Raw genomic sequence first — 22,346 nt, forward strand, 5'->3', positions numbered from 1 at the left:
GCCACTCCCAAAAAGAAGAAGTGGATGTTAAGTGGCTAAATGTAAAAGAATACTATAAAGGTAACCTAAAACTACATTAGATTGTGTCTGCGTGTTCTTAAAATACATCTACAGTTTCAAATTGCTCATGGGATCAAATTTTTTTTTTAAAGATTTTATTTATTTATTTGAGAGAGAGAATGAGAGACAGCACAAGAGGGAAGAGGGTCAGAGGGAGAAGCGGACCCCCTGCTGAGCAGGGAGCCCGATGCGGAACTCGATCCCGGGACTCCAGGATCATGACCCGAGCCGAAGGCAGTCGCTTAACCAACTGAGCCACCCAGGCGCCCTGGGATCAAATCTTTAAGGACTATCTCTCCCTCACCCAGCTCTTTGTTTCCAGCCTCACCTTTACAATACTGCCCTTTGATCTGGGGCGAGCCTTAATCTCTCTGAGCCTCAATTCTCTCATCTGTAAATGGGGTTATTAACCCCTACTTTATCCTAACAGGATAGCAGTAAGTCATCCAAAATGAACCCATGTGTGATAAAAACCTTAACATCTCATGTTTGAACAGATGTTTCCTACCAACTCAGAAAGTAGACTTACACAAAAGTTCTTGACCATGATTGTTGGACTACCTCTAAAGAAACTTGCTGTGTGCCCTTGGAAAAGGGACCTAACTATTTGACATCTGTTCTCCCTCTCTATTAAAAAAAAAAAAAAAATTAAGCTAGGAATTCCTGCCTTCAAATACAGAATAGTATGTAAAGAATAAAGTCCTGTATGAATGCAAGGTAGATCAGACTATCCAATAAATGACATCCTTATTTGTGTGAAGGGTCTTGGTGGTATGTTATGTCCACTTTCCAGTGGCTGCTATTCCCCAGTCCCAGGCCTGAGTCATGAGGGACACTTCCTCAAGATTTTCACCAAGTGCCGTCCATGGAGAAAAATCCTGCAAATGTGTATATACTCCTTTGTATCTGTGGCCCTGAGGGCTCTGTACTCTCTCAGCAGCCTCCACTCAGGAGCTATTCTAGCTGAATGCTTCCTCCTGGTGTCCTGCTGCACCTGCCCCAGGGGAGCATCTGCTCTGGGCAAGCAAGTGCTCAGGTCTTGTCCCCCTTTGCGGGTGACTGTCTCTCCCTAGAATGTGAGCTAGTCCATTACCCTGGGGCCTCAGGTCTTTGACTGACTACAGAAAATTCATGAGCCTGCAGTGTATTCTGCTTCTGTTGTAAGATCAGGAACAACACTTGTTCTAACACTACATGCCTGAGAAGAAACTGGAAGTTCTGCTCTAAGTTTTAAATTGAATCCTTGCACGGATTATAGGAGATAGGCACAGTTAGTATCTTTTAAAAAATGAGAGCCTCGCTCAGAGTTGACTTCAAGGTCCCATGCAGCTTGGACAAAGTGGAGCTGGGCCTTGAACCCAAAGCCTTAAAAGCACAGTGCAAACTTAACTTCCTAAATATATCTTTCAGGATTGGTGTGTTCTTTTGTGTGGCTAGACCGTTGTTTAGATTGGGATGAGGCTGAATGGGAAAATTGGAGGCAGTTTATAGAAGGCTTTGAATGACGGGTGAGGAAGTGTGAACTCTGGGCTATAGTCAGTCACAGATTCCAGGCCCCAGTGTGACTTCACACTTAGGAAGAATAATAATTGCCCTTTGAAAGGAATGGGCTGGCATCAGTGTGGAGGATGCATCAGAAAGGCGGAGTGCAAGAACTTGAATGGAGACAGTGGAGATTAAATTCTTGAAACATTAGGAATAGGGAAATCAATGGGACATGATGGACATGATGTAAGAGTAGAGATCAGGTGTTGGAGAATCTGATTTGTGCTTTTGAGGAGAGGAGCGTGAAATGAAATGAATGTATTCAGGATCAGGAGGAGCACCTGGTTTGACAAGGAAGGTGAATAATGAGTAGCGGGTGTCCAACCCCCAGAGAGAAGCTGGACGGGTCCCTGGGAATAGGAATCCAGAACACTGGAAGGAGGTCATAGTTGTTGGCTAACCAGGACAGATCTCTGAGACATGGTCTCTCTCATCTGGGCACCTGTGTACCACCAAGCAGGGTCTCCAGTTTTTGGAAAGCTTAAGTAAAATCAACAACTCGAATGGGAATTTTTCAGGAGTTTTAGTGAAGCTTGCATAAAAAAACAAGCGGTCCTTCTTCCTCTCATGCAGGAGCTCATCATGCAGTGACAATTTGAAATTTACGACTCAGACATTTAACATGTTTCAAGGAGAACATTATCATTTGAAAACCTTGTAAAGAGAAATGTGTCTGTACTAAGAAGCGACACTATCTTCCTTTTGTAAAGAGACCCCAATCATTTACATTTTCACTCTTGCTTCCCATCTTGTGTTAAATAATTCTGACATTTTCTTCAAATGCAAATTATATTTCTGAAAATTTCTCAAATGTGAGGTTTTATTTTTCCAAAAGTGTAGAAGGAGAGAGAGAGAAAAGGAGAGAGAAAGAGAGAGGGAGGGAGAGAGGAAGGGAGGGAGAGAAGATTTTTCTTTCATGTGACAACTCTGGCCATCTTTTGGGTCTCTAACCCCTACCCAGTCTGGTTAAAAAAAGAAAAAGAAAATAAAAGAGAAAAAATCCTAATTTCATCTGTTTTGTTCTGCCTGGCAATGCAACTTCTATCTGAAAATGGAGCTAGCTGTTCAGATAAACATTCCAAGTATTTAGTATATTAACATATATAATAAAACCTCAACTTTGGGGTTGGGAGGACCTTCAAGGTCACTGGATGATAGATGGTCCCCTCCATCATTGAATTTCCATTAAACCTCTCTACCAATTGGGTATTTAGTCAGAGCTTACATATCTTCAACGGCTGGTAGAAAGGATATCCTCAAACTAAGATAATTAAATTAAATTTCAGTTACATTTGAAAGCTTCTACACATCGGTCCTAGTTAGCCACCGTAGTGTGTTCTAGGTAAGAGAAGCAGCATAGGGTGTTTTTTCATGCTTGGGCTTTGCAGACAGACACATTTGGTTTCAAATCCTTTACCTGATGTGTGAATCATATTTTGTGCATCATCTACACCACCTGGGAGTATGTCAGAAATGCAGAATATTGGGTTCCATCCCAGACTTACCGAATAACGATCTGTATTTTAATAAGATCCCCAGGTGATCCCCATACATGTTAAAGTTTGAGAAGCATAGCTCAGAGGGAAAAAAAAAAACAAAAAACCAAAACCACTCAGTTAATTACCCATAGTTCAGTTTCTTGTCTTTGAGACAAGATGGTTGGACTTGATAATCTCTAAAAGTTCCCTTCACTTAATAAGACATTAAAATAATAAATGCAGAGTTTATAAAAATGTATTGGCAGAATATTTTTGAAAAGGGAAAAATGGTAACAATCTAGATATAAAACATTAGGGAAATTTTAAACTGTTGTTTAGCCACTTGATTAGACTATGTTTAAAATTACCTTGACTAGGGGCACCTGGGTGGCTCAGTTGGTTGAGCGACTGCCTTCGGCTCAGGTCATGATCCTGGAGTCCCTGGATCGAGTCCCACATCGGGCTCCCTGCTCGGCGAGGAGTCTGCTTCTCTCTCTAACCCTCCCCCCTCTCATGTACTCTCTCTCTCTCTCTCATTCTCGCTCTCTCAAATAAATAAATAAATCTTTAAAAAAAAAATTACCTTGACTAAAATTATAATAAAATAGAAGATACTAGAGAGAATGTCAGAAAAAGATCAGGATATAAAATTTAATGATTTTTTTTAAGTACACGGAAACAACTTAGAAACATACCAAAATATCTAAAGTGGTTAGACATAGGTGACATAATTAGGAATGGTTATTTCTCTGTCATTTAGTCTCTCCTCCCTACCCCATATTTATTAAGTATATGTGATTTTAATAGTACGGTAGACAAAACAAACAAGCACCTTTATTTTTTGATCAACAGGATCACCTAGAAGACATGAAAATTTCAAGTTTTACAGACAAGCACAGAATTCTTTTCATAATGAATGTGTCAACTCCATTCTTCATCCTACAGAATATGTCCTTCAGCTATTGTCTTTCAAGGCTCAACTCAAATCCCACTTCTTCCAAGTCAGCTTCTCTTCATATACACTCTGAGGTCAGGGATATTGCCTGAATCTAGTCTTGACAAAGGAATGGACTCTGATTAGATACAAAGTAAATGTGAAGGGAAGGAAAGGAAGGAAGGATATGGGGAGGGAGGGGGAGAGAGAAAAGGGAGTTGAGAGGAAGAACAAAAGGATGAAAGCACACAAATAAGCCCCAGTGCTGGTTAAACTCCAGCCCCTTTGGGAATCTTGCAGAATATTTCTGAGCCAGATCTGGCTATTAATAATAAATGGCCTTGCGTTGTTTGCTGTAGTGTCATGGTCTTGCTTCTCCAATGGGATTTCAAGGACTACAAGGAGAGAAAAATATGCTGCTTTAAAATTGTGTGCTTGGATAATTCTTTTCTGAAGCAATTTAGTTTGGAAGATGCATTGTTAATTCCAGTCATGTAGGAAGAGGGTAAGACCTCAGGACTGTCAACAACTCATGAGGGTGTGAGGTGGGGCCACAAGATGCTCTACTTGACTTTTTAAAGTTGTGAGTGAACCGGAGTTATCTTGTGCATAGCAACAGTGCTTCGAATACGTGAGGTGGGAACTGATAGAACTGAAAGATGAATGAAAGAAATCAGCAAATAAAGAAGATTTCAGCCCTCCTCTCTGAGTAATTGATAGGACAACCAGACAGAAACGTAAGCCAGGCACATTGGACTTGCACGGCTCACAGCCAACTTGACCTAATTGGCCTGTGTAAAATACTCCACCCAATAATGGCAGAATTAACATTCTTTTTAAGTGTACATGGACTATTTACTAAAATGGATGATTTTCTGGACCATTAAAAAAAGTCTCAATAATAAACTCATAAAATATTATCTCTACTTTAGATTAGAAATCGGTAATAAAAATAGATCTGAAAATCCCTAGATAATCGGATGCTAAGTATCACACTCAAGGGTCAGAAAAGAAATCAAAAGGCAAATAAGAAAGTATTTTGAACTGAATGAAAAGAAAAACACATGCTAAAATCTGTGGGATGCAGCTAAAGCAGTACTGAAATGAAAATTTGCAGCACTGAACACCTACCTATATTAGAAAAGAAGATAGTCTCAAACCTACCACCTTAACAAACTAACAAGAGCAAATGAACTCAAAAAGAAAAAAAAAATAGTAAAGATTGGAGTGAAAATTAATGAAATAGAAAACAGAAAAACAATTTGCATTCAAAAGCTTTTCTTTCTTGGGGTGCTTGGGTGGCTCAATGGGTTCAGTGACTGACTCTTGATTTCAGCTCAGGTTGTGATATTAGGGTTGTGGGATTGAGACCCATGGCAGGTCCCATACTCAGTATGGAGTCTGCTTATCCCTCTCCTCTGTTCCTCCTTCTGCTTATGTGCTCTCTCTCAAGTAAATAAATAAAATCTTAAAAAAAAAAAAAAAGCTTTTCTTCCATTTTTTTTTTCCTAGAAGAGGGGTGACTGATCAGAGAAAAAAAAAAAAAGAGAGAAAAACAAATGACCAACTATCACTATTAGGAATACAAACCTAACATAGCAATAGATTCTCCAGATATTAAAGTGGTAATAAGGGAAAATGATGATAACTTTATGCCAATTAATCCAATAACTTAGAGGAAGTGGACAAATTCCTTGAAAGACATAAACTACCAAAGCTGACTGAAGGAAAAGTAGACAACCAAAATAGCTTCAGATTTATTAATGAAATTGAATTTGTAGTTAAAAAACCTTCCCACAAAGAAAATGCCTGGCCCAGATGGCTTCATTAGTGAATTCTATCAAAGATTTTAGGGAAAAATAATACCAATTTTACCCAATGTCTTCCAGAAAATTGACATAATCCAACATGTAGAAAATCCAAAGAAACCTACAGAAAATGTACCTGGACATAAGATCAATATACAGGACATAAGATCAATATACAAAAATTAATTGTGTTTCTATATTACAGGCAATGAACAATTGGAAATTGAAATTAGAAGAAAAAGTTAGCAGGACACCTGGCTGGCTCAGTTGGTAGAGCACATGACTTCACCAAAAAAAAAAAAAAAAAAAGATACAGAAAGAAAAAATAAGCACACGAAAAGAGAGGTTCAGTACCATTTGTAATCAGAGAAATGCAAACTAAAATCACCATGAGAAACCATTACACATCTATTAGAATGGTCAACATTAAAAAGAATGAGCATATTGGGCGCCTGGGTGGCTCAGTTGGTTAGGCGACTGCCTTCAGCTCAGGTCATGATCCCAGGGTCCTGGGATCGAGTCCCGCATCGGGCTCCCTGCTCTGCGGGGAGCCTGCTTCTCCCTCTCCCACTCCCCCTGCTTGTGTTCCCTCTCTCACTGTGTCTCTCTCTGTCAAATAAATAAATAAAATCTTAAAAAAAAAAAAAAAAGAATGAGCATATTAAGTTTTGGCAAGGATATGGAGCAACTAGAACTCTCATACCCTGCTGGTGGAAATGTGAAATGGTGCAACCACTTTGGAAAACAGTTTAGCCATCTCTATGAAAAGCTGAAAACCTACTTTATGTTCAGTCACTCTGTAAATGTATGCAAGAACAGGGGTTTGGAAAATGTACAGTAAATATTTTAGGCTTTGCTAGCCAAGATGCTACATACTCTGCTATTGTAATGCAAAAGCAACTATAGACAATAAACAAATGAATAAATGCGTGAACATGCCTGTGTTTGTGGGAGGTACAAAATAAGCCAGAGTCTGCTAACCCCCGCAGATGTCCATATGATAACCTATACATGAATCCTTAGAACAGCCACAGACTGGAAACCACCAGATTTCCACCAGCAGATAAATAAATAAACAGATTGTAGTATATTCATACAATGGAATAATAATCAGGAATAAAAATTAGTGAATTATTGATATATAGAACTATTGCAGGATTTCTTTTGCCCACGGTTCTTTGTCATGCTGCTTCAAAGAATGGAGGTAGACCAGATGAAGAGTGGTGGGCAGCAAAGCAAAGTTGATTGAATGAAAGTAAAGCAAAGTTTATTGAGCGGTAGTATAAGGCTCCCAAAGAGGGAGGGGACCCAAGAGGGTTGCCATGGGAGTTTCTAAGTCTAAGAGTTTTTGTGGGCTTGTTGGTGGGCTGTTTTAATCTGATTAACCCATGTGCCTGTCACCCAATCAGGTTTTTGTCCTGTACCTATCCCGTGGGAAAGGGTGGAGGGCTCCTTCCGGGTTGGTGTAAAATCCTTTTAAGGATGGTTTCCTCGGTGGGGCGGGGGGGGGGGGGGGTTGTCCCTGCCTGCCTTTCTTCCGACTATCCTTCATTGGAACGACATGATAAATCTCCAATAATTATGCTGTCTGAAAAGAGCCAGGTCCTCCTTCCTCAAAAAAGAATATGGATTGTATGATTCCATTTTATGTATAAGATTCTAGAGAATACAAATTAATTTATAGTAACTGAAAGCAGATCAGTAGTGGCTGGCACAAGGGAGTAGAAGTGGGAAAGGTGAAAAGTATTATAAAAGTACATGGGAAAGCTTTTGAGAGTGATGATATGTTTATTATCTTGATTGTGATATTGATGTGGATATATATATATTAAAACTTATCAAACTGCACACTTTAAATATGTTCAGTTTATTGTGCGTCAACTATACCTCAATAAAAGGGGTAAAAAAACAAAATAAAACATGCACCTGGCAGTGGAGGACAGGGTCACACTGGTCTCAGAAAGGACCAAAGCCAGGCACCTGGGTGGCTCAGTCGGTTAAGCACTTCAGCTCAGGTCATGATCCCAGGGTCCTGGGATTGGGCTCTGGGTTGGGCTCCCTGCTCAGTGGAGAGTCTGCTTCTCCCTCTCCCTCTGCCCCTCATGCTGGCTCTCTCTCTCAAATAAATAAAATAAAATAAAAAAGAAAAGAAAGAGAAAGAAAGAAAGAAAAGAAAGAAAGAACGGACCAAAGCCATGCCCTTGAATGCCATTAGGACTTTCTCTGACCTTGACTTCTCTCTACAGATGGTTCTCTCTCTGAGACTAGCTTGTCTGTGTGGAGGGCCTTGCTCTGCTTCCTGGAATAACACAGATAAGCCTTGTAGGGAGGCAGGTCATGTCCTGGAAGGGACATGGCAGAGGAGACAGACCTGAGTGAACGTGACATCCACCACTTACTTGCTTCGTGATTCTGGGAAAGATCAAAACCTCAGTTTTCTAAGCAAGAAAATTGAGGAATTGCTTATTTTACGTGATTGTCTCAGGATTAGAGAGACAGGGGGAAAATCAAAAGAAAGGCTCGGTGCACCATCAAACATGAGTTCTCCTTGTTTTTTTGTTTTTTGTTTTTCACATATCAACCACATTAGTCAGGGTTCTCCAGAGAAACAGAACCAACAGGATGCATTTTTATATCAGGATGTATTCATGGAGAGAGAGTTTCACTTTAAGGAACTGGCCCACATGATTGCAGAGGTTGGCAAGTCTGAAATCTGCAGGGCAGGCCACAGACTGGAGAACCGGGGAAGAGTTGATGTTGTGACCTTGAGTCTGGAGGCCCTCTGCAGGCAGAATTCCTTTTTCCTCAGGGGATCTTGCTCTGTCCTCTAAGGCCTTCAACTGATTGGGAGAGGCCCATCCCATTATAAAGGGTAATCTGCTTTACTCAAAGTCTACAGCTTTAAATGTTAATCATTATCTAGGGACGCCTGGGTGACAGTCGGTTAAGCATCCGGCTCTTCGTTTCCACTCAGGTGGTGATCTCAGGGTGCTCCATGCTCAGCATGGCGTCTGCTTGAGATTCCCTCTCTCCCTCTGCCCCTCCCCACCCTGCAGGCGTTCTCCCTCTTTCTCTCTCTCTCAAATAAATAAATCTTAAAAAAAAAATGTTAATCACATTTAGACAATACCTCAGAGCAACATGTAGGCTGGTGTTCTTTTTTAAATGACTGGGTACCATCACCTAACCAAGTTGACACATAAACTTAACTGTCACACCAACCCTTCAACTATTTGAAGAGGAAAATTTTGATGGGTGGCACTCTTCTCTCTCAAAACGAGTGGCTTTGACTAGGGACTATTCTTTCGCCTTCAGTCCTCAGCTCTCTCAGGTCTTTTTATCCAGTGACAGAGAGATCCTCCCCCTCCCCCACCCTGTGATATTAGATCCATTCTTCCACATTTATGGACTTCATTTCCTTTGCATCTTGAAGTGGCCTTGGTCTTAGACAACTGGTTGCCCTGTTTAAAGAGCCTGAGTTGGTAATGAAGTCCCCACACATTTTTAAGATGCAAAACTCTTTCCCTCCTATAGGGTTCAGCAGTTTTATGAGATCTCAGAAAACACAAGATGAGCCCTAGGGCTTCAGCTACAGGCCATATGCTTGAAGCCGGACTGCATCAGAGCAAAAGAATTTTAATTCCTTCACAATTAGGTTTAGACTTAGCTGGTGAGGCTGTGCCTGGGCTGGGAATTTAAATGTCGAAGAAGTAAACAGGTTGCAATTTCATTGCTTCTGAACATGCGACTGCCTCGGGGGCTTCTGATTTATTTATTTTTTTAATGGAGTGCGAGGCCATAAACCCTTCCTGCTGGCAGCCTGGCAGGCCGAGCACGTTTTTAGAGGTGCACGACGCTGCAGCAGAGTGGTATCTGGAAGCTGCCTGAGCCCCTGTAATTAAAACCATGCTCAGCAAATGCTCCTGATTCCAGGGGTCACATCTGATTTCATCTAAAACATTCTTTTTGGTCCCCTCTTAACCCAGTCTTGACTTTTGCGCATTCACATCATTACCACAGTGGAGAGTGGGAGGATGTGGGGGGGTGGGGTGGCGGAGGGCAGAATGTAAGTTATACATGGAAGGTTCAGAATGGGGTTTTGTTTGTAGTGTGATACCAATGGGACATTTGCAATGCAGTATTGGTGAGGAACTAGCGTTGTATTATTTCTCCGTATCACTAGCAGGTTTTTTTTTTTCTTTTTCTTTTTTTCAGGGTGTTTTGAAAAAGGTAAGGCTAAAAATGAGCTATTTAATAGGGGTGGGTACCCCTTATCTTTCGGGCCTCATATCCAATTTCTATCTTTTTCTAATGGAAAACATACTTTTGTTATTATTCACTGTGGCCAACACACATTTCCAAATATCAGCAGATTGTTTTTTTAACTTGCAGGTATCATCTGTTGAAATTGGACTTGGCCTTTACCTAAATATTTGGCTGCACAGAGCATCAGTTTCACTTTGGATTAACGTTTTGTTCAGCGCCTGAAAAGTCTGTGCAATGAATGAAATCTTTTACTGTTCAAAATGGGGAAACTTAGTCCAAAATGGCTTTGCAGATTTGAGCCACAACTTTGGAGATCTAGAAAGGATCCTGTTCAAATATCTAATCTGAATAACAAAAAGGGTGCTCAGGGCGCCTGGGTGGCTCAGTCAGTTGAGCATCTCTTGGTTTTGGCTCAGCTCATGATCTGAGGAGCCCCAGGTGCTCAGCAGGGAGTCTGCTTGAGATTCTCTCTCTCCCTCTGCCCCTCCCTGCACCCTCCCCTGTGCTCTCTCGGTCTCATTAAAATAATAAATAAACCTTTAAAAAAAAAAGGGGGGTGCTCACCACTTGCTACAGTGAAATATGTTAGCAACTTCTTTTCTCTGTGACACTAAATGTTCTTTTTTCTCAGATTTGGTACCTGTTTCTGCAACTCTATGTTAATTTAGTATAATTGTATTATCTTTTTTTTTTTTTAAAGATTTTATTTATTTATTTGAGAGAGAGAATGAGAGAGAGAGAGAAAGCACATGAGAGGGGGGAGGGTCAGAGGGAGAAGCAGACTCCCTGACAAGCAGGGAGCCTGATGAGGGACTCGATCCAGGGACTCCAAGATCATGACCTGAGCCGAAGGCAGTCGCTTAACCAACTGAGCCACCCAGGCGCCCTAATTGTATTATCTTTTACACTTTCGTACAGCTTACCTGTATGAAACTCGGGGAGGAGGAGAAAAAAATTTTAGTGCGTTAATAAACGCTTATGTGGTATTTGTGGTGTGTCAAACAGTGTGTTGGCACTGAAGAAAATCAAGGAAAAAATGCCCTTCCTCTCTCTGCCTGAGTTTCTCATCTGGAAAAATGAAACCCAGCCGGTGTGGTGCTGGGTTTCAGCACCCTGTTGCAGGGCCAGGGAAGGAGCCCTGATCATGGTGTTTGCCGTCCGTGGGGTCCAGAGTCCACAATGGCCGATTTAAAAAATACACTGAACGTGGATCTGGAAAGAGAGGTGCCTGATCGCCCTGCGCCAGAAGAACCGTGTCCGGTGCCCCACACCACGGGGCTTCCTCCCAGAGCCACCTCCACCCCACCCCCATACACATCAGAGTATCTGGCACCCTCAGGGCAACTCTTGTCTTTTTGTGAATAAATGAATATTAAGTAGGAAATGAACACCCTGAATTTTGAGCATTAGCTAAAGGCTATATGCAAGCACACCCCTATCTATCAACTCATTGGATCTCCTGTAAAGGGAGTAGCTGTCCCCCTCCCTGTGCAGTTCCTGTACTTCTGAAAAAATGGCAGCTCCATAATCATATTCTCTTCCTGGAGTGCCCTTAAGCACCAGACACATTGCCCTTGGTTAGAAGCGTGGCCTGTGGCTTTAAGTCTTGCCTTGCGGTTTCCTTAACTTAAAACCTTAAACCAAGCTCTTGAAAGAAGCTACCCGAAAAGTAATGATCCTCAAAACTGAATGCATCGTAACGGCAAAGAAGAAATTTAATTAGCCACCATAATAGCGTTAGGCTTCTTTTTTCTTTTCTTCCTTTTAAAAAATAAGTGCAGTGACTAGAAATCATGGGCACCACTGCCTTAGTCCCTTTAACTCAATGACTAGGACAGACTTGGGGGTGGGGGGGTGTCTATTCTACATATTCTAGCTTTACAAATAGACTCATCTGATTTTTTTAAAAAAATAGTAATAATAATAGTAATTTTTTTAATGCTCCCTTAAGCAGATTGGGGAGGGTTGTCAAGATACAGTGAGATAGTGTAAACCTACAGGAGTTGGCCTGAGACCAGGGCTACTTATAGCCAGCATTTTGGTACCTTTGGGTTGAGTTTTCTCTCCGTGTAATGGGACTTCCAGAGCCACAAAGGAAAGGGGCAGGGATGAGTCAAGCCAGTGGTGATCAAAAATTCTGTATTCGAGAGATTTTGGAGGGAGTTATGACCAAGGGTTGTGTGTTTCTATTGGAGCCTGTGTGATTTAGGGTTGTTTGCAGAGGGACTAATGGGCCTGGATGGAAATAACCTGGGTCCCCACACACCCAGAACTGCCATTTTGATTGGCTCCTCTCTCCTTCCACTGCTCCCCTCACACTGCCCTGTTGGGACTTCTTTTCCCTTTGAGCTTGGCCTTCAATATCCATTGGCCACAGGCAATGTTGATGGTATTTAGGAACATGTGGTCATTAGCAATGTAACCTTGGCTAAATTATTTAACCTAATCCACCCCGAGATTCCTCACCTGTTAAATGGGGGCAAGATAGTTCTGACCTCAAAGGTTGTTTGGACTATCACATGAAATAATGAATGTGAAGTGCTTAGCACAGAGGTGAACTCACATGGTTTTTCACTGAGTAACAGTGACAAAGTGTAGGTAAAAGTTCAGGACAGGATACTGAAATCAGCTGGACACGGATGACCCTATTTGGAAGGTGTTTAAGGGAGAAGGTGTGGAGGAGAGCAGGGGGATTTGGGAAACATGAGGATGTTGCAGGGACTGCTGTTACGTGTCCCCAGGATCCGTTCATGCCTGAAAAATTTATGCCCTCAGCTTCGAGATTGTCATAGCTCTCAGCTATCGCCAGGTGGCTCCTCTTCCTCGGGTGCGGGTTCACTAACTAAAGTGGGGACAAAGGCCTGGCCCCTTACCTCAATTTGGAACAACTCCGAAGGGCTATCACAGCTTTGGAGTTCCTGTTGGGTTGGCTGAGGCCCCGTTAGACTGAACCTCTGTTCCCTCCCCCCAGCCTCTATATCCTAGTACACAACACCTAAAACCCTTGGAATCTCTGTAGAGTTCACGTCTTTTGGTATGCTAATGAGATGCCTGGTGGCTGGGGGCTCCTGGATAGCCTTGGGGAAGGTGCTGGTTGCCAGGGGAACCAGCCTGGTGAGTAAAGGGCTGGAACTTTCAGCCCCATCCCCCAGCCTTCAGGGAGGGAAGAGGGACCAGAGGTTGAATTAATCACCAATGGTCCATGACTTAACCAATTGTGCTTATGTAATGAAGCCTCCATAAGAATCCTAAATGACAGAATTTGGAGAACTTGCAGGTTGGTGAACCTGCAGAGGTGCTGGGAGGGTGGTGTCCCTGAGAGGGGCATGGCGTGGAAGCTTCGAGGCCCTTCCCACATACCTAGTTCTAATGCATCAATTCCATCTGGCTGTTCCTGAGTTGTATCTTCTTTTTTTTTTTTTTTTTAAAGATTTATTTATTTATTTATTTGAGAGAGAGAATGAGAGAGAGAGCACATGAGAGGGGGGAGGGTCAGAGGGAGAAGCAGACCCCCTGCCGAGCAGGGAGCCCGATGCGGGACTCAATCCTGGGACTCCAGGATCATGACCTGAGCCGAAGGCAGTCGCTTAACCAACTGAGCCACCCAGGCGCCCCGAGTTGTGTCTTCTTATAATGAACCAGAATCTAGTAAGTAAACTGTTCTCCTGAGTTTGTCAACTTCTAGCAAATTATCAAAACTGAGGAGTAGTTCGGGGGAACCTCTGACTTATCGCTGGTAGGCCAGAAGCCCTGGACTTGAAGTTGGCTTCTGAAGGGGATTGAAGGGGCAATCTTGTAGGACTGAGCCCTTAACGTTAACAGGTAGACAGGGTCAGAATTGAGTCACATTGTAGAACCCTTAGCTGGTGTCAAAGGTTGGCTTGGTGTAGAAACCACACACATTCGGTGACCAGAGTGAGGTGGTGTGAGTAGGAGAATAGAGGAAAAGCAGAGTTTTTCCTTAGAATGTGGAGTGTAATGTGAGAAACAAACTCAGCCCAAGCTTCCCTCTGCCCACTTCTATAAGGGTTCTCCTTCATGAACGTCATGTACTTCCTGCTCACCAACGTCTCTCCAGGGCCTGCTTCCCAGGAAACCCAGCCTACAGTGGCCCTCAAGGCCCAGGGAGCAGCAAGCACCGGGACAGGGGAGGATGACAAAGTCAGGCAAGGTTTCTTGTGATGACTAATGGCGTTTGGTGTGAGGAAGAACATTGTAAGAGGTTGGCTCTCACTGTCTGCTCAGAAGTTGTTGCCACTGGGGAGGCTGATGTAAATAACAACTGGTGCCTGGTTTCCCACTGGCTTCTCACACAGACACAGAATGCCAAGGTTCTTTAACTGTATAAAGACAGGGCAACTAAAGAACATGTCTCCTTTAATAGCCCCCAGATTTTTTAGAGACAGCTTAACTGCAGGAGGTCAACCAAACCTCAGGGCATGTTGTCTGAAGACAGTCTTCAGCATCTGCTATATCATGAGCCTAAAGCCAGCTGCCTTTTCCTGAATGACACTTGATTAAGAGGGAGGGACAGATCTGATGACATTCTCTGCCCCCAGTCCCATGGGCGACCATGTGACCCAGAGAGGGGCTTCTTCCCTTCCCTCCTCTGCCTTCTCTTTTGCCTGTATGGTCATTAAATAGATCCCAACAATTCCTTTTTGGAGATACTTCTGCATGAGCAGAATTAATGATTATATTTCAAAAGAATTATTAAACCAATATATGCAATTGATTAAACAAGTTCAAATGCAAAAAATAATAATAATGAAAAATCTCCCTCTTGCTGCAGAGCTCCCAAACTCACTCCTCAGAAATAATCACAGTGAACAGTTGTGTGTCTCCTTCCAAAAATTTTCTATGCATAGTCAAACACATTTGTATATATGAATTTTTAATTTTTTTGTTTTTAAACACAAATGGGTAATACATTCTACACTTTTTTTTGTTTTGCTCCTTGCTTTTTTTTTTTTCCACTTAATTTACAGAACATGTTCCACTGCAAGTAACTAAAAATCAAACTCATACTGTCCTGAGTAATAAATAGGACTTGTAGACTGGTATAACTGGAAGTTCAGAAAAAGAGCTTGGTTCAAGGTTGATTTGACTCAGTGGTTTAATTATGTTATCAGAGGTCTGGTTTTTCTCTTTCTGCTCTGCCACTCATGGTGTGATTGCTAAGGCTGGCTTCCCATCTTGGCTGAAATATGACTTGCTAACATCCCCAGGGCCACATACTGATATGTCCATATCTAGGCAGAGAAAGAAGTTATTTCTTGAAGTTCTCTCAGAAGAGCCAGAAACCTTTAATTTTATTATTGTTTTTCCCTGGAGGCTCAAGCCAGCTACTTTTCAGATCTCATTGACATGAGTTGGGTCACATGCTCCTATCAGAACCAATCACCCTAGAAAGGGATGCAGCTACATGAATTAGTTAGACCTGAGCCAAGAACCCACCTAAGAGCCAGAGGTAGAGTTACCGTTTCCCAAGAATATGGGCTGTGAACGGTAGGTGTGGATATCCAAGCAAAAATTAAAATATTTAACAACATTGCTTAATATTCTGTTATACACTTCTTTTTGTAATCACATAGCTAGGTCTATTTCCTTAAAAAAATAAATTGGGGGCACCTGGATGACTCAGTTGGTTAAGAATCCAACTCTTGATTTTCGCTCAGGTCATGATCTCAGGGTCTTAGATGGAGCCCTAGGTCGGGCTCCCCACTTAGTGTGAGGTTGGCTTGAGATCCTTTTCCTCTGCTCCCTCCCCCCACTGCTCTCACTTGCTTTCTCTCTCTCTCTCTAAAAAGAATAAATAAATAAATATTAAAAAAAACAGTATAAAGTTGAATTGTGTGGATACAACATATTTTATTGAGTCAATCCTTGTCAATGGGCATTTAAGTTATTTCCAGCTCTTTCTTGATATGAAGCAATTCTTTGGTGAATGCTCTGTATGCATTTTTGCACATACATGGATTACAGGTACATCTATGGCTAAATTCCCAGAAGATGAGATCAACAATATAACCTGTCTATATTTAGTTTCAGAACATCAGATCTACCCCAGAAGATAAGGACTCCAGTTGGAACTTTCAGGAATGATTCTCAAAATTATACTGTTGAGCCAATATGCTTGGTTGAGAAGTTGTTGCATGGATGTCAGCTACTAGGGCCACGCCGCTGTTGAGACAGGATGAGAGGTGCCAAGATCAGCACTCAGTAGGGATCAGGAAACCACTGCTGCCACTACTTCAGAATTGACCTGCACCAGTAAATGATGCCTTGTGCCCTGACTTTTGACACCCACAGCAGTGATGACCATAGATACAGTAGGAGCCAAGTGTCTGTCTCGTTTTTGCCTTCCACATCTCATAGGATACTTCTGATTGACAGAATCTAGTTTACAGTTGAAACCTTATCTGCAAGGGAGTCTGGGAAATGCCAAGCTTTCTCACCCCTGCTGTCAAGAAGGTGCACGGAAAGGAGAAAGACACAATCAGTCTCACACATAAGGGAGTGTGCATTTTTAATTGCACTAAAATCCTGCCAAAATGCTCAGAAGAAATTCCGTTTGCTGCCTCTGTAAAACTAAGATCTCTATGGCCAGTATGGCTCCTGCCCCTATTTCACTGTGACTGTGTGGACCAAAAATAATCCTTCAGAGCCTGCTCTTCAACTTCAACAAAGATGCAAGGATGGGGAGAACCTTATCTACCTGATTGGAAAGCAAAGACAGCATCTTTTCCAAAGGTATGGGAAGACAAAATATGAGCTGTTGACCTGTTTGGCCCATGTGGACCATCTCCATGGGCCAGTTTCTGTACCTATTAATTCTCACGTGTCTCCCATGAAGTGGGTGCCATAGTCTCCAGTGTGGATATGTAAGTGGCACATACTGGCCCATCCCTAGAAGGCTGATTCTCTTTTAATGGGTGGGTATGTGTACCAAACAGTTGTTAAATATTTTGAATATTACCCTTGATCATCCCTATTTTATAGATCTGAAAACAGAGGTTCTAAAACAGTACGACATTTCCCCAAGGCCAGGGGGGTAAAAGGTACCCAGGACTTGAGCCCCAAGCTGCTTTTTCTACCATGCTCATTGCCTTTCTGCTGAATCAAGTACTAACATGCTTATATGGTGTGGTATAGTTTTAGAAGGTTCTGCTTTTAAACATATTAGACACATTTCTTAGCATTATTGACCATGTTTTCTGGGAACAAAATTGGGACATTGTGATGATTAATTTTGTGTTGATTAGACCACAAGATGCCCCCTGATATTTGGTTAAACATTATTCTATATTCTAGGTGTGTCTGTGGGGGTGTTTAAGGTAGACTAACATTTGAGTCTGTAGACTGAGTAAAGCAGATCGTCCATAGTGTGGGTGGGTCTCATTTAATCCCTTTAAGGCTTGAATGGAGCAAAAAAGCTGAGAAGGTAGAACTCGCTTTCTCTGCACATCTTTGAGCTGGGACACCTGCAGTCTTGTCTCGTGTTCAGACTTAGACTTGATATGGAATTTACACCATTGGCTTTCCTGATTCTTGGGCCTTTAGACTAGGACTGGAACTATACCATCAGCTCTCCTGGGTCTCCAGCTTGCTGACTGCAGATGTTGGGACTTCTTGGGTTCCATGGTGGGAATTGTTGGAGGTATACACAGAGCCTTTTATTGGCCAGCCCTCTGAATCCTTCCGCAGACTCCCCATTGGGAACTGCTGGTGGCAGCTGTAGTCCTCAGTTTGTTTGGAATCAGTATGCAATCCCCATTCTTTGGAGTCTGCTGGTTCAGTCCTTTCCCCTGTTCTTAGGTCATTGGTTACTGCTGGTATATTAAGGCATGCGTGTTTGTTTATCTCACTATATGTAGAAAAAGGCTATTGCTAATGGGAATCTCAGAAGCAGCTGCAAAATTGGTGGGCACAGATTGAGCATTTAAAAGATGTGAGAGCACTCACCACCTAACTCAAAGACTCCTGTGTTAGGATAATTTGGTCACAAAGCAGGTTGATTGACACCAGGTTACTCACCAACCTCAAGAAAATTTCTGTACAGTGAAGTACACTGTAAAACACCACACTATCCGCAACCCTGTGGCACATCTCTTAGGTGTTAACCTGAATCAAGAGACCCAAAAGGCTAACTAAAAAGATGGGATCTTTAATTTCTAAAGAGTGAACCACACTACCTTCTGGCACAATTGTTTATTTTATATCTAAGAACTGTGGTCCTGGAAGCTGTAGATATCTATAAAACTGGTGAAATCTCACCAAAAGCAACCTAGAATTACAGTGGCCATTATGAGAAATATTTCAATTACACAAGATAATTTAAGAAGTGCACTTGAAAGCAAAGATTCCCAAGTCAAACAAACAGAATGGCATACCTATTTTCATTGGGATGCAGATGCCCCCAAAAGGTTTCAAAATTCCAAAATAGCACCATTGAAAAATTTGTTGCAAAAGGCTAATGAAAAACTAACGCTATTAAAGGTACCTAAAACAAAAGACTGTAAGAATGACATAATTTCTACTGCTCCCTCCATCCTCCTTTACTTGACTATAGGCATGCTACTAATCCTATGTCAGAACTGTTTTCCACTCTGAAAAAGACTACATGACCATAAACAAAAGTCTGCCAAGTGAATGGCCTTCTAGACACCCCCTTATGTACCTTCAGAAAAGGGCCCCTGTCTGGGCCCCTCTCAGAGTTGATGAGGCTCTGAGGAATTTTCTGGTAAATTGCTGCATTATTCCCCTAAACAGCAAAGGGCAACTGATGCAGGTTGAGTCCAAGGACGCAGAGAGGGTCCCGCAGGACCAGCCAAAAGGGTCCTTGGCTTTGTACAGGAGAGAAATCAAATGTGAGCTGAGAGAAGTGAGAGTAGAGTTTATCAAATTGTGTGACAGAGTACGGCAGATGGGGTGTCTGGGAGACTCAGAAAGGAGAGGAAAGAATCTTATCTTTGCTTGGGCTATGGGGTTTTTACTGAGGATGGTGGTTTGGTGTACATGTCCTCTCAGGCATCCAGGAACTGGTCAAAACAAAGACAGTGCTCAGGGCTCCTTCATAAGCCACTTATGTCCTGGAGCCAGGGGTCTTGGCATCAAGGTGTCTGGGGTCAGTGGTCTTAGGAAACAAGCATGAGGACCCCACCCGGTCACTCTTTAGACATTATCTATTGTGCTGGGAGAGTCCAAGAAATCATTAACTCCTTGACCTTTACAAGGAGGATATACATCACTGGTGCAGAGACATTTATAAGACAGGGGTACAGATCCTAGCAAGAATAGAGGCAGGAAAAGGAGAAAAAAAAATTTTTTTTTTTCCATGGGGTCCTTTCAGTTTTTCTCACTCAAAACTAAAATTAAAGTTAATGAAAACACCTTGCCACCTTCTGGCAGACACCAGAGCCTGCAGAGGGGGTCCTGGGAAAACTGGCAGAAACCAGCAAAGTGTGAGAATTCTTACCAGAATCAGCTCTCCTGAATCTCAGACTGTAATGCCCAATCAAGAGAGGAAATAAAATTTCATGTGTCGCTTCCTTTCCAAATCCAGACAGTTATTAAACCTTTCTTTCCCAGGGATAGCTACTGCCTTCTTGCTTATCTCATTTTGTGTCCAAAGAACTTGCCTTGGATTTCTGCCTACCTGGGACATGCAGGTTGTCAGTTCTTTTAGTTATCTTTGGGAGTGCTTAGATCTTGTGAAAGCAATATCTTTTGCACCCTCCTTGAGGACACCCTTTCAGTCCATGGGGCTGTTTAATATTACCAGAAATATTACTGTTGTCCTGGCTGAAAGCTTATAAGATACTTGAAAAGACTTAATAACCCTATGAACAGAAATTTGGTCAAATTGGAAGCTGATATTCAGATCCTGATAGGAATATTTTTAGCTCTTCTTCCCTCAGCTAAATGTACCAAGAGGGGGAAAAATCCCCCAAACATTCCAACATAGATGGATGGGTGTGTCCTAACCTTGCCTGTTTATCTCACAGGCTTGTAAGTATTGTAAAAATTCTGACCTTAAGGAAACAAAAGTCCTTGCGGAGGAGCCTGCATTCTTTCCCTGGGCCTTTGAATTGTAAATGTTTTATCCAGTCTTCTCTGGGAATTCTTATCTAGGTCATCTCTTTAAAATACCAATTTCAGGGAGGTAATTATTACCAGAAGGAAAACAGAAAAAGGAATATTTGAAACAAGTGAATAATAATAATAATAATGATAATAAACACTTACGTGTCTTCTCCACAATACCCATCTCATGATTAAAATTTTAGAATGGAAGCTATGTGGTATCTGTATCTGTCTGTGTGTTCAGTTGTAGATGTGTGGTATTTTCTCCCTCCAGATGGTATTGCCAATGTTACTGTGTAAAAGAGCTCTATTTACTTGGCTTGAAGAAGATTAAGCACTTACATAATTTGAATATTCAGAAATGTAATAGAAACTGACCTAAATGAATTTCAGAGAAAATATTTATTATTTGGTAATAGCTGGTAAAACTAGTTTAAGGGTGTTAGTTTAATTAAAATAGGTGTGTCTTTAGAGTTATCAGCATTAAATATAACACTTTCATTCTACCTGGGTTACTAATCAAATAAGTTCATATTATCTCATAAAATTTTTCAGCAAGAAAAATAGCTTGGTATGATGGCTGACTTTGTCTAATGTCTCATGAAGTTTTTGTAGGTAATCTAAACGTAACTGTTTACAACACATAATTAAATAGATATAAGTAGGATAAAAGTTTTTAGGTTAATTTTTTAAAAATATTTTATTTATTTGAGAGAGAGAAAGAGAGAAAGTGAGAGAGAGCATGAGAGAGAGAGATCATGAGCAGGAGGCAGGGGTAGAGGGAGAAGACTCTCCACCAAGCAGGGAGCCCTACGCGGGACTCTAATCCCAGGGTTTGGGCTCATGACTTGAGCCAAAGGCAGACACTTAACCAACTGAGCCACAAGGCACCCCTAGGGGAATTTTTAAAAGAGTTTCCCCAAACCTTTTTGCTGACCTAAAACCTTAAAATTTTGCTATGTTAAATTAAATGATGGATAGTCATTGAATGTATACATCCTTTCTAAATAAGATGAAATACTGAAACATTAATTACTGAACATAGGTTTATCACTTTTGGCTTCCTTTTACAGAGAAACTTAGAGGTATTTGGGTCTATTAATAAGCATGTTTTGTGCCACGTTTAAAAATTTACTACGAGAAAGCATATGTTTCAAGAAATTAAAATTATTGTTTCTTGTTTAAGAAATTAAAAAATGTATTTGTAAGTCTGCCAAGCCACAGAATGCTAATGTAAAACACATTTCACAATTATTTACTTCTTTATTTTCACTAAAATTAAGGTTTTAAAGGGTTAAAAATTCTAGTATATGTAATTAAAGCTATTAGAAATAAGGAAAACATCTCTGTATGCAAGGAAAGTAGGGTATGTGTTTTCAGTAAGAGAAGGTATGAGGAATGGAAGTGCATTTTTGGTTGAGGGAAAAGAAAGTAATTTTGTCCGAAAGTAAAACTGGTAGTTTTACAATGGGGAGGAGGAGACTAAAGAACTAAGTAAATAGAAAGTTGGGAAGAAAGAAACAGAGAGAATCTTGTCTTGTATGGTCAAGTTGGCTAAAATCAAATGACTTTATTAAAAGGATTATAACATTAAGCTTTAAAATCAGTAATGTTCTTATGTCAACTGGGACTTAACTTTCATCTGCTCAAAGGACAGTTTTCTTGGACCTTTGGTCTGCTTTTGATAAGAGATTATAAAAAGTTTTTCCTTGGGACGCCTGGGTGGGCTCAGGTCATGATCCCCTGGGATCGAGTCCCGTATCAGGCTCCTTGCTCAGCGGGGAGCCTGCTTCTCCTTCTGCCTGCCTCTCCCCCTGCTTGTGCTCACACTCTCTCTCTCTCTGTCTCTGACAAATAAATAAATAAAATGTTTTAAAAAATAAAAAATAAAAAGTTTTTCCTTACCTTTTAAGTAATCTTCCTAGAAAACAAAGATTTTGTGTCTTGCCAAAACAATTTCCTGTGTTATCTTTTTTTTTTTTAAAGATTTTATTTATTTATTTGAGAGAGAGAGAATGAGAGACAGAGAGCATGAGAGGGAGGAGGGTCAGAGGGAGAAGCAGACTCCCCGCCGAGCAGGGAGCCCAATGCGGGACTCGATCCCGGGACTCCAGGATCATGACCTGAGCCGAAGGCAGTCGCTTAACCAACTGAGCCACCCAGGCGCCC

The sequence above is a fragment of the Leptonychotes weddellii genome, chromosome 2 (genome assembly GCF_054177405.1).
Source record: "Leptonychotes weddellii isolate Sample4059 chromosome 2, ASM5417740v2, whole genome shotgun sequence".
Taxonomy (NCBI): Eukaryota; Metazoa; Chordata; class Mammalia; order Carnivora; family Phocidae; genus Leptonychotes; species Leptonychotes weddellii.